Source organism: Rhinoderma darwinii, chromosome 2, assembly GCF_050947455.1.
Source record: "Rhinoderma darwinii isolate aRhiDar2 chromosome 2, aRhiDar2.hap1, whole genome shotgun sequence".
In the NCBI taxonomy this organism is placed as follows: Eukaryota; Metazoa; Chordata; class Amphibia; order Anura; family Rhinodermatidae; genus Rhinoderma; species Rhinoderma darwinii.
In genome coordinates, this window is record NC_134688.1 from 191,072,229 (window position 1) to 191,087,022 (window position 14,794).

General features: G+C 38.7%; 1 protein-coding gene across 2 annotated transcripts in view; it reads right to left on the bottom strand.

Annotated features, from left to right (window-relative positions):
- The window catches only part of SH3RF3 (SH3 domain containing ring finger 3), a 437,353-nt gene that overhangs the window by 101,335 nt on the left and 321,224 nt on the right, over positions 1 to 14,794 (bottom strand). The window lies entirely within an intron of this gene.

A 14,794-nucleotide genomic window follows, 5' to 3' on the forward strand; every position in this document is an offset into this window, starting at 1 on the left:
AGTGGTGGTCCCGGAAGTTAAATCCCCTCTGAAACCAAATGTGATAGCATATCCTAGCGATGGGAAAACCTCTTTAAAATATGAACAGCACATTTTACAGCTAATCCACTTCAGAAATGATTAGATATCGCATCAACAAGCCAAGAGCTATATATATACAGCACAAGACTGATGGATTGGAAAGAGAAGGCAGAATCTAAAATATTACATGGAATATTCCCAATTCCCCAATCCCATCTCCCAGCAACATGTCAGATGGTAGATAAAACATTCCCACTCATAGCAGGGTAATCCAGTTGGCGTTAAACATACATTATGCCACTTTGCTATACATATCAAGAACTGCATATCCTATATGTAAATGAATGGTGTGCTTCTTGGAGAAACATTATTTAGAAATCTATGACTGCTCGCTGCTGAGCAAGGTAAAAGGTCGACATGATCATTATTCAGCCATTCAACACCAGCAAGAAAAAGATGATTTGTTTAACACGTTCAGATGGGAGTTTAGTAAAGAGTGCTTAGTAACACGCAATATACAATTTTGTTTAATGAGATCATGCCATCAATTAGATGGGAATTTTGGACTATATTCTCAACAAGACATAAATATGTAACTTACAGTCGAAAGACATCACAGACTAAGTAAACAGCAACGTATCAACTTAACCCTATTTCAGTATATCTTTCTGACCTGATGTCCGCATGATAATGAGAGATGGTTTAGGAATTTCTAGACTTTGGTATCATAATCCAGACTATGAGTCAACACTATATTTTAATAAGATTCCTATGCTCCGAATCCCTTTGTCTCTCGCTTCCCAATTGCCCTTATGATACATCTAACCATGTTTTCTTTCCTCATCGTTTCAGATTGTAAGCTCATACGAGTAGGAAAGTCTCCGTTAGGTCTCCGTTAGGCTTATTACATGCGTTATTGATAGCGTTTTTTATTTAGTATAGGTTTGTACATGCATTTTTGCTGGCATTTTGTTCTATAAAGATGCCTATGGAGAAAAACGCCAGAATAATGCTATACCTAGACAGTGCTGTGTTTTGGTAAAAACGCCACTGACACAGAATACACTACAAAAACGCAAAAAATTAAACATATATATTTTACTATAGACTTTAAACTAACATCTGGCTGCATGAGAAAACATCAAAATGCTCTGTATGAAACGGGCATTAGGGTATGTTGACACATGGCATTTAGGCCACATTTTTTGTAAAAAAAAAATATATAAAAATAATGTTACAAAATATGATGGTTTTATAAAAATGACTGATAATAACAATTATAATTAACACATCTGCAAATACACATTTTGTAAATTGATTAAATTAGACAAATGGTCCTTACCGACTTCTACTATCCACACTGTATACTTTTTGTGTATTAAAGTTCTGGAGCTTGTAAGTCTGGATTTTTGCCTACTGGTGATAACACCAGAAAGCTTTCCACCATAAGGGTATGTGCACACACACTAATTACGTCCGTAATATACGGACGTATTTCGGCCGCAAGTACCGGACCGAACTCAGTGCAGGGAGCCGGGCTCCTAGCATCATACTTATGTACGATGCTAGGAGTCCCTGCCTCTCCGTGGAACTACTGTCCCGTACTGACAACATGATTACAGTACGGGACAGTTGTCCTGCAGCGAGGCAGGGACTCCTAGCATCGTACATAAGTATGATGCTAGGAGCCCGGCTCCCTGCAGTGTGTTCGGTCCGGGACTTGCGGCCGAAATACGTCCGTATATTACGGACGTAATTAGTGTGTGTGCACATACCCTAACACTAAAATCCGTTTTCACTCATAATTATATGGGACAAAAGCTAGGTTCATCTTTAAATGTCATTCTAGAGATTACATTCAGATATACTGTATAATATATGTCAATGGGTTTTTTCTTTGCTGTGTCTGGAAATAGTAAATGTATAATCAATGTGGGCATTGTGGTTGAACCTGGGGTAATTTTTGCTAGCTTTTGGGGGAACACCGTGGCTTGAAATGTAAAGGGCATTGTGATTTGCAATAGCACTTTATGGGACCACTATGGCTGCTACTCTAATACACCACAGCTCCTGGAGACCTTATGACCTCAGGAAGAGGGTTTGAATTGGAAGTGGTTCTTGTAATTTACCGGTTATCTATAGCTAACCAACGAAATTGTAACTATACAACAAGATAGATGTTTACACCATTACAACAATTGTACATACTTTGAATGATAAAGGAAAAACCACTCGCTACAGCTATTTACATGTTAACATATCATATACGATAACGATCTTTATGTATGAATAATCAATGTTTGCCAACAATATGCAATAATTTTATTTTTTATAGTTGTTCATCTTGCACATTTACTCAATTGTTGCAAATGCCTGGAATGGTTTGGATCTTAACATATGTGTACAGAGCTGTATTCAGAGCTGCTGGTTGTTAATGGGAATCAGTCAGCACTGTGCTGACAGACACTCCCCTTCCAGCTCACTTACAGTATGCTCCTTAATAAAATTATCTCTGCTGTGCTTGATTCATGCAGATTTATAAATTTTTACATATTTTACTTATTTACATTGCCTGCTATAAAGAGAACACCTAGAGAATGGAAAGTAACAGCAGGCTCTGTACTGACACTAAATTTGCAAAATAACGCTGGGTACCATGAAGTCAGAGAATACGAAAAGTGCATTAGGATGTGCTGTAACTCAAGATCAGTACAGTATAAGTAAAGTATTGTGTTTGCAAATTTGCTTGTATGATACACGTTATTTAAAAGGAGGATCCACAAGTTTGAATGTTTAGGCAAAAAAAAAAAATATCCAGCTTTTGTCCAGAGTTTTGTGCCCCCAGTGGCTCTAAGGTAGTAACACTCTGGGGCCATGTAGAGCATTACATAGCATGTTTGATACCCAGAGGTACATTTTAAGTATTATTTTTACAATTACCATCGATTATATAATTATTATTTTTTTCGATTTCTGATATAAAAGCCTCAATTCGGAGATGTATAATGCAGATACTGAAGATCTGATCGTATTAATGTAGACATAAGGCCCTATTACACCGGCCCATATTGGCCGGTGGAGCGAGCGGCGATCAACGAAACAGTTCGTTGATTGGCGGTCGTTTGCTCCTGTCACAAGGAGCTATGGATGGGAACGAGCAGTCGTTACTCCGATCGATCATCCCCATACATAATTATCATGTCGTCAGCGCGTCTCCCTTTTAACACAGGGAGATGTCCTGCCAACAACGATAATATTTAACTTTTTAAAAAACGATACGACCAGCAGTTGATGGAGTGTTTGCTCATTCATCTGCTGTTCGCTGCCGTGTTTACACAGGGCAATTATCGGCAAAGAGCGTTATATGAACGATCGTTTGCCCGATAATTGTTCAGTGTAAAACCCCCTATACTTGCACTTGTCATATATGACCTTCTGCATTGCAATATCAAGAGCTGCAAGTGTTAATGCAAGTTATTCATTCCTGGAAGAAACGTGAGTCCAGAAAACCCATTCCCGCCCAAGAGATGTGATAGAAGGTACTCATCACCCTTCGTATGAAGTATCTATAATGTTTTAATGGTAGTGAAGTTAAGTGATTTATACTGCAATTGCTGACATGGTCTGTGAGTTCAGATAAGGAACTGCTACTTTGCAAATCACAACCAGTACTTATGACTAGAATATGTAATGACAATAACAGCTTCAGCGGTCTGAGAAAGAGGCCATCAAGGAGAGATTAACTACAGACGACGTTACAGGCTATATTGGCCTTACCAAATGAACATGATATACAAATCATATTCCTTTTAACCCAGAACAGACAAGATCCGAGGGCAATAGGATAAAATACTGAATGAACATTACTAAATGATGTCTTATATGGAATAATTGTACAACTTCAAAAGCACATTGTTATTTAAACCTTATTGCACCTGTCATTATACGAAAGTGATTTAAGGCCGTATTCTCACGTAAAAATGGCGCAGCGTATCCGACCTACAACCCGCAGCACATTCCGTCTGAAATACCGCACCAGATTGTGTTGCAGTTTTTCAGCTGGAATATCCGCTGTGGAAAGCAGCGTAGGAAAAAAACACAAAGCGTTCATACTTACCCCGGCCGTTGTCCTGGTGATGCATCCCTCCTTTGCCGTCTGGTCCGGCCTCCCTGGATGACGCTGCAGCCCATGTGACCGCTGTAGCCTGTGACTGGCTGCAGCCGTCACATGGGATAAAACGTCAACCTAACAGGCCGGACTTGTTGAAAAAGCAGGGAGTTCTAGGTAAGTATTTATTTAATTTTTTTCTGAGTTACAACAATTTGAAAATTTGCAACATTGACTTCCTGTTGCGGGTTTTGCATCCCCATTGAATTCAATGGGGAAAACCCGCAACAGAAAAGCAACGAAATGCAGCATAAATTGACATGCTGAGGATTTAAATTCCACACCGCAGGTCAATTTATGAATGTTTTCACAGTTTTTTTTCCTGCAGTGTGGGCATGAGATTTTCAAAATCTCATCCACTTTGCCGCTACTCTAAATGCTACGGAATTTCGGCAGAGAATTCCGTTGCGGAAATTCCGCAGTGTTTATGCTACGTGGGAACCCGGCCAAAACATCTACATGCATTATATCAGAGGATCCTAAAAGTTATCAAAAATATTAATGAAACTGGCTTACTATCTTCTGCTACTCTGTCTCATAGCAGTGCAGTAAGACTGGCGCTATCTACAACGGGGCTGTGTGTGGCCTTTTTAATTTATTTTCTTTTAACTTATTGTTATGTTAAACTAACTTATTAAACTATATAGCTTGTAAAATGTAGAAATGGTTTTATGCTCGAGTTACATTAAAAAAATGGTGAAAAAAATATTACACCTCATTGATTGGTAGAGAAAGCAAACATGTAGAGGAGACGTCAGAAAATAAGTTGTGGGGGGGGGGGGAGCCAATCTGAATCTTTGCCCGGATGCTGGAGAACCTAGCTACGCCTCTGCGCAGAGCCACATGCAAAGGCTCATGAGCCACTGGCTGGGGGACAGATTATAGGAAAGTTTAAGGGGGAAAATCCATCCTTACTAGTTACTACCTCTGAAGTTTGCAGAAGATCAACATTTTTAGTTCTCATCATGCAAAGCTGGCAACATCCCTTAAAGGCTTTGTGCACCTTATAACAGATTTTTTTTTTTATTGTTTATTTGCTTCCTAAATGCAAAATTAAGCAACCTTTTAAAAAGTCTTCATTAAAAATGTCTTACCATTTGGCTGCTGTAGAGGCTGTGTATCTCTGTGGACAGCTGGTCTCTTGCAAATTCTAACTCAAATCCGTCAGTTCACTACTCCTTATGGCTGACTCAACTGCTCTACCCTCTTCCTTCTTTCAGTGTTAGAGATAGCAGCAGGGATTGGGCGGGGGTTTGTGCACAACAGATTAATGTGTGGAGAGGGGGAAAGCTTCCAAGTATTCAGGGAGGGCAGATCACACAAGCTTTTAGTATCATAGTGTAGATGTGGAGGAGAGCCCACACGCTATTAAGATTTCTCTACAGACTGACCTGCTGTGTACAGCCTCCTCACTCTCCCTGCTGCTATCTTTAACACTGAGAGAAGGAAGGGGGAGAACAGTTAAGTCAGGAGGTGTGGACTCACGGATTTGAGTTAGAATTTGTTGGAGACCAGCTGTCAGCAGGGGTTACACAAACTCTACAGCAACCAGATGGTAGGTATTATTTTATGATGAATATTTAGAAAGTTGCATAATTTTGAATTTAGAAAGCAAAAGGACATTAAAAATAATTTCAATTCCATTCAAAGACGTACTTAGCCTTTAAAATCACCTTGACCCTATCCACCTCTATTTCCCCATTTTTCCAATTGCTTTTACTTTCAGTCCTCGATATTTGAACTGTGCAAACTCATATTGTCTTAAAATGTGATTCCTTGCTAAAGAGATAAAACAATCAAAATTGACTCACCCCCTCCCCATGAACACTTGTCTTATGCTGTGAGCACAGTGAATTGAGCATTCGAAACAGCTCAAATGTCTGTAGCCCATTGGATTTCTCCTCTCAAAGGAAAGCAGTTTTACACTGCTCCAGTGCTGCTTGAAAATGCATCTTCCCATCCGAATGAGATTTTTGATGGCTGAATTGATAAGTGTGCAAGTGCAAGACATAGCAGCAATTCCAGCAACACACTAAAAGTAATTGCTTTAGCAATAAGCTGAGTGTTATTATCATCAATAAAATCACCAGCCTGAAATCTCTATTCTGACTTCAAAGTGAATCTAGAACTGTCTCACCGCAGGCCACTGCCACTTTCATTAATTCAGAGGGAAATGTACTTCTACGTCTCAGATGCTTACTTACATCTTATCTCATACTCGGCTTTATTTATTAATTTCTTTAGTTACCTAAGTGATGCAGGCAGGGTTGCCTTCCGGCTTATGTAGAGGTTGCTACCTCTAAATATATAATTTGGTACATTTCTAATGACCTTTGAAACTCAGTTCAGTAATTCCTACACTCAATAAAACAAAGACATAGGCAGTCGTTTTTTAACATTCTATGGACCTGTGCCTGGGAAAGCATTGCCATAGCAGATACAGTTTGTCACAAACTTCTACAATTTTGCATAATTATTATTCAAATGTTATTATTTTGACAAAACTGGCCAAAACAAATTAGAAGAAAAGTAACAGAACAATTCCAAAAACAAGGATATAGTATAAAGAAAATGATTATCTTTCTGATTAAGTAGTTTGGTTCTATATAGTTTATTCTTTCTAGGGTTTCCAGATGTAAGTTATGTCATTATTACTATAATCTTATCAATTTTGACATATATCAATACACTTATCTATCTAATTGTTTACGCTATTGTTAGCTTTAAGCCAGCCATACACATGAAGTAACTGTCGTCCAACAACTATTCCCTATTTCTCCCGACTTCACCATAAACAAGCACGCTTAAAGGTAAAGGGGCTTCTCCTCTTTGGACAATTCCTAATTGTTAGAAGAGTCCCTTAACAATAACCTGATCACTAAATGTCCCCCTGCTGGAACCTCCAATGATTAGCTGTAATCTGTTGAGAAATCAGTCAGTAAGGGTTGATTTACACAGGCAGATTTCTCCCCATAATAAGTGGCAATCGACATTATAACAAGTCGATTGGCACTCGGCCAATGCATACTGTATGACGACGAACGATCAGTAATACGAATTGGTCCCCAACTGTTTGCATCATTGCCGGCAGAACATCACCCCATGTATACTTTACATTTTATAGCCTGTATAAACGATGTGATCAGATAATGAACGAGCGTTTACACAGGCCAATAATCGGAAACGAACATTTGTAAGAATGCTCGTTTGGCCGATTATTGGTCTGTGAAACTAATTTTCTCTTATTTCCAGGCCCGCTTCACGAGACCACACTGAGCTAAGACAGTGTGTATAAAGCAGCCTCACGCGGATAGGACAGTGTCAGAGGCTGTAAGGTAGAGGATGTGAGGAGAATCGCTGGCAGTGACGTCCCCTTGGCTAGCCACCGAATCGTTAGCATAATTGGCACCGATACAACTGGGAGACATATCTCAGGAATGGGGGGGGGGGATATAAATAAAACAAAAGCACCGCTGGAGTCCAGGAGACAGCGGTATTAAGGGGAGACTGATCGCTCACTTTTTAAGACCTAGTGACAGGTCCTCTTTAAGTGTTTAATTTCCCCGCAGCGCAAGGAAATTTAAGCATCACAAAGCAACGCAAGGGAGAATGAAGCATCACAGAGTGCCCATTCAAGTCAATGCATTGTCTGTGTAATGCAGAACAGGTCCTCCAGATCGAGAGATGCTTTTTGTAACCGCTTTCCACTCTCACCAAGAGATCAGGGTCCTGACGATCCATTATATCACAATGCTCTAATAGGGTATATGAAAAAGCATTTTGTTAACAACTTCCTTAACTAAGCTTAATACATACACTTGTCAAATTGAGGACTTCTGCCTTCATAAAATACAGGTTCAACTGTGGTGACGCTACACTTATAGATTAGGAAACTTCATAAACGGCAATTTTGAATATATACTTTTATCATCAGAGTTGTTTCCTTATCAAGCGGAAGTGATATGACAAAAGAGGCGATGACTTTGAGTTTCTAAAAGCTTCTTTGTCCGCAGAGACGTTGGCTAATTTATTTCATCCTACATTCTGTGTTGTATTTGGATGGTAGTAATGCGTAATTTGATAGCCCATGGCTTCTTTCTTTTCTATAAATGGATCACTATCTTTTGCAAATGGAGCTTTTCTGATAATAAATGTACATAAAAATGAGATTACAATTTAATGACACTTTAGATATAGGAATGCACCTTAAAAAATTGCATCTGCATTTAATAAATGTTAAAGAAACACCCAAGCAATTTTTTTTATTGCAGCCACCGTTTGTACAGTACATCCGGTAAAAGATTGGACAGGCCTTCCTCTTACCGGGGTGCTTTGTTGCAGAAATATCCCGGCTGCAATTATGTCACGTGACCGCACTGTGACCGACCGATTCCTACAGCGTCTGCTGTGTGGACCGGGAGTCACTTTCACTACGCATTCCTATTAGACTCACATTGAACAAAATCTACAATTCAATATCCCCAGTAAATATACTATACCTCTGGATTTTTTTTTTACATTGCATGTGAAAAGTTTTGAGTCCATAAACTAGGACCCTCATGAACACAGTAGCCTTGGTATAAAGCACCATGCTCTTAACTTTTAGCCAAGAGGTTTCTCTATGACAAAAGATCTCTGAGATAAATGATGATGATGCTCTTAAAGACCTGAACTGGATGTAATGCATTTGGTGAGGGGCAGTGAGATGTATGACAAGTCAAATATAATGCAAAACCCGACATACCTTTTCAATCATTAGATGTAGTAGAACTTTCCTAATTTGTTAAGCTATGTAAATTTTGAGATAAGTAATGCTGTAATGACAGGGATAGGGAAACAGATAAGTGAGCCCTAATCTACCCGCCACTCAGTCCCTGCCTACTTGCAACGACCCGCCCTAGGCGACGGGGTACAACTGGGCGACGGTCCCTACACTCAGTAAGTGCACGACAGACAACAGACAAGGAAACACAGAACAAAGGGAAACGGGGCAGTTGCCCACGGCAACACCGTGAGCAACAAGAGTAGTAAACGAGCCGAGTCAAACCAGGAGAGTACGAGGTGCCAAACGCAGAGCAGGAGAGTAGTGAACAAGCCGAGTCAAACCAGGAGTGTACGAGGTACCAAACGCAGAGCAGAAGAGTAGTCAGTAAGCCAGGGTCAATACGAAGCAGGGACAAGTAGTTCAAGAAGCTGCAGCAGGGCCAGGAAACCAACAGAGAAGAATCACAAGCAAGGAGGAACAGGAAAGGCAGGTATAAATAGACAGAGGGCGGGAGCTAGCTCCGTCTGGCCAGGCTGTGATAGGCTCTCCCACTCCTAAGCCTGCCATCCTGAGTGGTGGAAGATGGAGTCAGTCTCACAGACATAGAAGCAGGTGCAGACTGATTACCTATGGGCGTGGATATAGAAGCTGTGTCTGGCAGATCCTTAACAAATGCTCTGTCCACAGGTACTATGAGAAAACTTCCATTTCTTATGGATCCATGGTGTAGCCTAACAGATCACATTGACTTTAATAGAATCTTTCAGCTTTCCATCTTTTTAACCGGGTAGAGTAGTAGACTACGAGACTCTCCCCATCAAACCTGGAAAAACTTAAGCTAACTGAAAGCAAACTGAAGTTAATGGGGACATTAACAGAAATGTTTATTTTCAATTATCTGTAAAAATGTCAGAACAGAGTGACATAGATGCAAATGCTAGTGTAAACTGAGCCCTATTCCTAGGCACACATTTTTATTATTACTGCTGTTTGTTTATTTATAAGGCATAATGAGGCTATGCTCTTCTTCATCCTTTTTGGAGCAATCTGCGGCCTTAACTGTGTAATTGAAGTAATAACCATGATTAGGCTGAACATGCAGATTGATGATTATGTGATTATTACCAAGCAATGAAACCAGCGCCAAGTCCAATAAAAATATTTCAAACTGCTCAACAGTTAAAAAGGATATTATTGCAAATCTAGTGGGATGAGAAATGGGATAAAATATGATTGGGGTGAAGTCAAGTCCAAATTTATATTTTTGATGGCTACTGATTCTTCTTTATACCATCAGATAAACACATAAATTATTAAGGGTTGCACTGGAATAGGAAAAAATATAGGAGGAAATTAACCAGAACGGAGAGCCTCTGCGTAAGAGCATTGGTGAAAGCTCTGGTGAAATCGAGCCGTCCATGTCCTCAGTATCAATGTTAAGGCCACCATGCAATACTACATACATGGCGGATGCAGGGCAACTGTCTGGCTGATTGCGACTTCCCCCAGTAAAATCAGATGTTTGCTGAAGTGTTGGGAGTCAGACCCATACAAAATACAACCCCCTTAAGGGTAATATGTTCCAAAGGAACTACAGTAGGTGTGGGCTGCCACTGCTGAATTTGTGAGATGAGTGGTATTATGGTTTCCTGTTGCACATTTACGTTTTAGCAAGATGACTAGAACCAGAGAACACCATTAGATAACACATTTCCAACTACTAAGTCAATATGACAGTGATTCTCAATTGTATCACTGTGTGGGAACCCCTGAATAATTTTTTCGTTTCCGAAGAACCACTATGCCCAATTCTACCTCAAAGAAGCTTGGCGGTGGGCGAGTAATGCCTGGAACTACAGTATATTCTGGCTTAGATGTGTTGACTTTTTGCCTATCATCTTTAAGTAGGTTAAAATCAGTTTGGTTTCTCTGCTGTAAAAGTGACAGGTCTTGCTGCTGTGTTCTGGGTTAAAAGGAACCCTGACAAGGTTAAAAGGAACCCTAGAGTACCAGTCAACACTGCACTACTAAGTCACACTAGAAAACAGCAAAACAGATGCCAATACCAGAGGAAGGCACATGCAACAATACATATCAATCAAAAGAGTTTTAAACATTAAAAATTTATAAAAATCTGTTTACAGATCACGAAAAACTAAGTGATGATCCATAATAAATTCAACCAATATCTATAGAATTCCAAGCAATCTAAGCCGGACCTTACTAAGGTACATATGATATTAGATAGGATATATATATATATATATATATATATATATATATATACACACACACACACACACACACACACACACACACACACATCTATATGTAACATACAATATAAAACAAGTATATGACTGAAGAATACATAAGGTAACAATACTCAGGTCCAGAAAATGGATTTGTACACCATTCCCTGGCCTAGACGTATAGCCCGCAGAATCGGCTTCCTCAGGAGTCTCTCTAGTAAATCACACTGTTCACCGAGTGTGTGAGACATGGGTATATATATTTACTCTACTAAACACCATAAAATCCTTTCCAACCGCCTTTAAAAAATGGCATTTGTAAACATCTTAGTAATTGCGATTGAAAGCATTTTGTTTCATGTCCGGATAGTTTAGATCTTTTTTTCTGATATAATAACTTAACGTTTGATCTGTTCATCAACATCATGTAACTTGCATGGTCTTAATTCACTTGCATAACCAAGTATAAATTTAAAATTTGTTCTATCTATCTATCTATCTATCTATCTATCTATCTATCTATCTATCTATCTATCTATCTATCTACACACACACCACACACACACAGACACACACAGACACACACACACACACACACACACACACACACACACACAAACACACACACACGCACACACGCACACACACACACACGCACACGTGTGTTAATTGTTTAGAAGCTGTTTAAAATGATCTTAGATGATGCATTGTCTGAGACTTCAGTGGGGAAACAAGTATTGAAAAAACACAGTTGTAGTTTTAGTAACATCTCCTTGTACTGCTTCTTTAGGAAAAATAATGCAGTAAAATCGGGGGGAACAGCATGATATTTAACATGTGATTAAAAAAAAAAAAAAAGTATCCTAATGCAGGCATTTTTTAGGCTGGGCAACATATACTAACAGCACTTTTTGTGCCTCTTGCATCTGTCTGTTAGTAGAGACCCATACAGGATGCTAAATATAGCTGCCAGCCAACAATAAGCTGGTGGTATGTAGCTACATACCAGCAGAGTTGGCATCGCTAGAGCATTTGGGAATACATCATTCTTGCCTACTCTCCCGGGAATCTTTGGGAGATTCCCTGTAAGAGGGAAGACCTTCCAGAGTCCTGAATGAATAGGCAAGAACTAGAGCACTCGGCACCAGGTTTATTGCAAGTTTCTTTTGGTGAGATGCCCAGCCTACTTTTCTTGTACAAGAATAGGGTAGAGCTACTGTAACATTGTGCTTCATCATTCATTTTGGGGTCTAAGGTATGAATGCTTTTTATGGGATGACTTAATTTGGGGTTCTGTAGTCTTTATTCATGTTGGCATTGGGGTCTGAATTAATTTTAGGGTCTAATGAAGGAGTCTGAATTCTTTTTTTATTTTGTGGTTTGAATTAATTTTTGGATTTAAAGCCTGGAGTCGGACTACATTTTTGTGGTCTGTGATTCAAGGGCACTAGTTTAGAGGCGTGGTGTATATAAAGGGGAATGGAAAATCTCTGAAAACTCTGTCTTTTCTTAAAAGGAGGCAAGTACGGATCTCATGAGTATCACCTCCCAGCCCTCTTTTAAACTACCTGCATTTTCACTGACAAGAAACTATGTGAACAAACAGGGAAATTACCAAATACTGAACGCTGAAAAGTCAAAGAATTTACTTTGCTGCATTCAACATATTTTACATCTATGCAGACCACTTAAAGGTTTTTATGTAATGCTGTAAAGTAAATGACTTGAGAGACCTTTAACGTATTCTGCGGTACTTATTTCCTTTCAGTCCCATTAACATTAGCAATGTCTGGCCCCTTAGGCTATAAGGTTTAGCTTACAATTGGTGTTCAGGTCAGGTAGGGGGAATGGTGAAGATGGAAGCAAACAATTCTCTACAATGTCATCGCATGTTTTAGAATTTCCATTCATTGGAACTAAATCACTGATACAAACCATGAAAAACAGCCCAAGACTATTATTCCTCAAGCATAAGACTTTAGAGTTAGCACTAAGTGGGCATATGCCAAACCGAGATTTTTCAACTATGGAAACACTCATTTATAAAGCTCCTGAAAAAGCGTTCTTGTCCTGACACTGCTTTTTGGAATTTGATTTTGAATGTTGCAACTGAGGACACAACATTTATGTTAGACCCATTTTTTGAGCGTGTATGTTCTACCACTTCTTGCCAGACTTTTTTTGCTTCCAGACATTTCAGCTTCACAGTAACATCACTTATACTTGGCTGCCATATTGGAAAGATATGTATCAAATCAAGAGGCTTTGGGCTGAAGTATAATCAGATACCTCATATTAAAAGCCTCCTATTTTATTTGGGGCCAGAAGAAGGTCCAACACACTCTGTGTACATCATCAAACAGTGATATCCATTTAAAAGAGAGGGTTTACCTGGAACCAGACTATTAGAGTTACAAAACAAAATAAACACACTAAATTATCGTTTAGTAAAATTGTTAACTGATTCTTCGTTCTTTTTTAAATTATGTTGTAATAAAGTAATTGATTTTTGTCACACTACCTCCTCTCTTCTTTGTTAAAAAAGTGGCAATACCATATTCAATTCAATGATCTCTTCACTTCAACCCATTCTACCACTATTTCACAATGGCAAGTGTATGGCTTTATGCTTCTTTTTTTTCTCATGACAGCAATGTATAAGGCTGAAATGACCAAACCCATTAGTTACTTGAGTTGTCCACATATTTCTGGCCATCTAATATACAGTATGTAGAGTAACTCTGCAACACACTTCATAAAAATCCATTTCTACTAAATGGAGCACCAACCCTAAACTCCCATTTGCAGTAGGTTATTAAATACCTTGTCTCTGTCTAGTTATCCATATTAGTAGGATTACATTTTGCTTCACTGTACACATTGAATTGAATATCGTGTCTGACACCATACAGTATGTGTTCCAATTTATCTGCAGAACCATATAAAGGAAGACGCAGAGAACATATGACATCTTCAGTATTGAATAATATTACAGATTAATCGGTTATATTTGTGAGTTTGAAGATTATTTTGTAATTTTTTCTATGGCATGATTGATACCCTTTATATTTTTATTGGATTAATCATTTTCCTTTATTTTAGGGAATATTTTAAAATGATGCGGGAGAAATAGATAGACCCCTGTGCACCCCAGTATTTCTTTCCATTAAAGGAAAGATATTTGATTTTTATTATTATTTCTTATTATAATTTGACTCCTACATAGTTCATTTAATTACCTATATTTTATATAAAACTTTTAATATGTTATAAAAAAAAATCTCTTGATGTCACAGAAATGTTATGATTTGCTAACACTGGTTTGGGAGAATTGCTTTACTTCTAGTAAAATCTTCCACTTCTGGGATCGCCGGGGCACCAGAGCTTCACTGGTCTTTGTACTCTGGAAATGAGTAAGTGTCTATTCAGGTCCCTGAAGACTCACTAAGCCTCTGTAAAGCTGATAATGATCATGACTGGTGCAGATTATCATCATTCTTTGCTATGGAAACAGTATTTAAACTCTTACCTTCTGAAAGAAAAAGGGGCAAAGGGGTAATGGTCATTACATTTAAAAAATAAAAATAA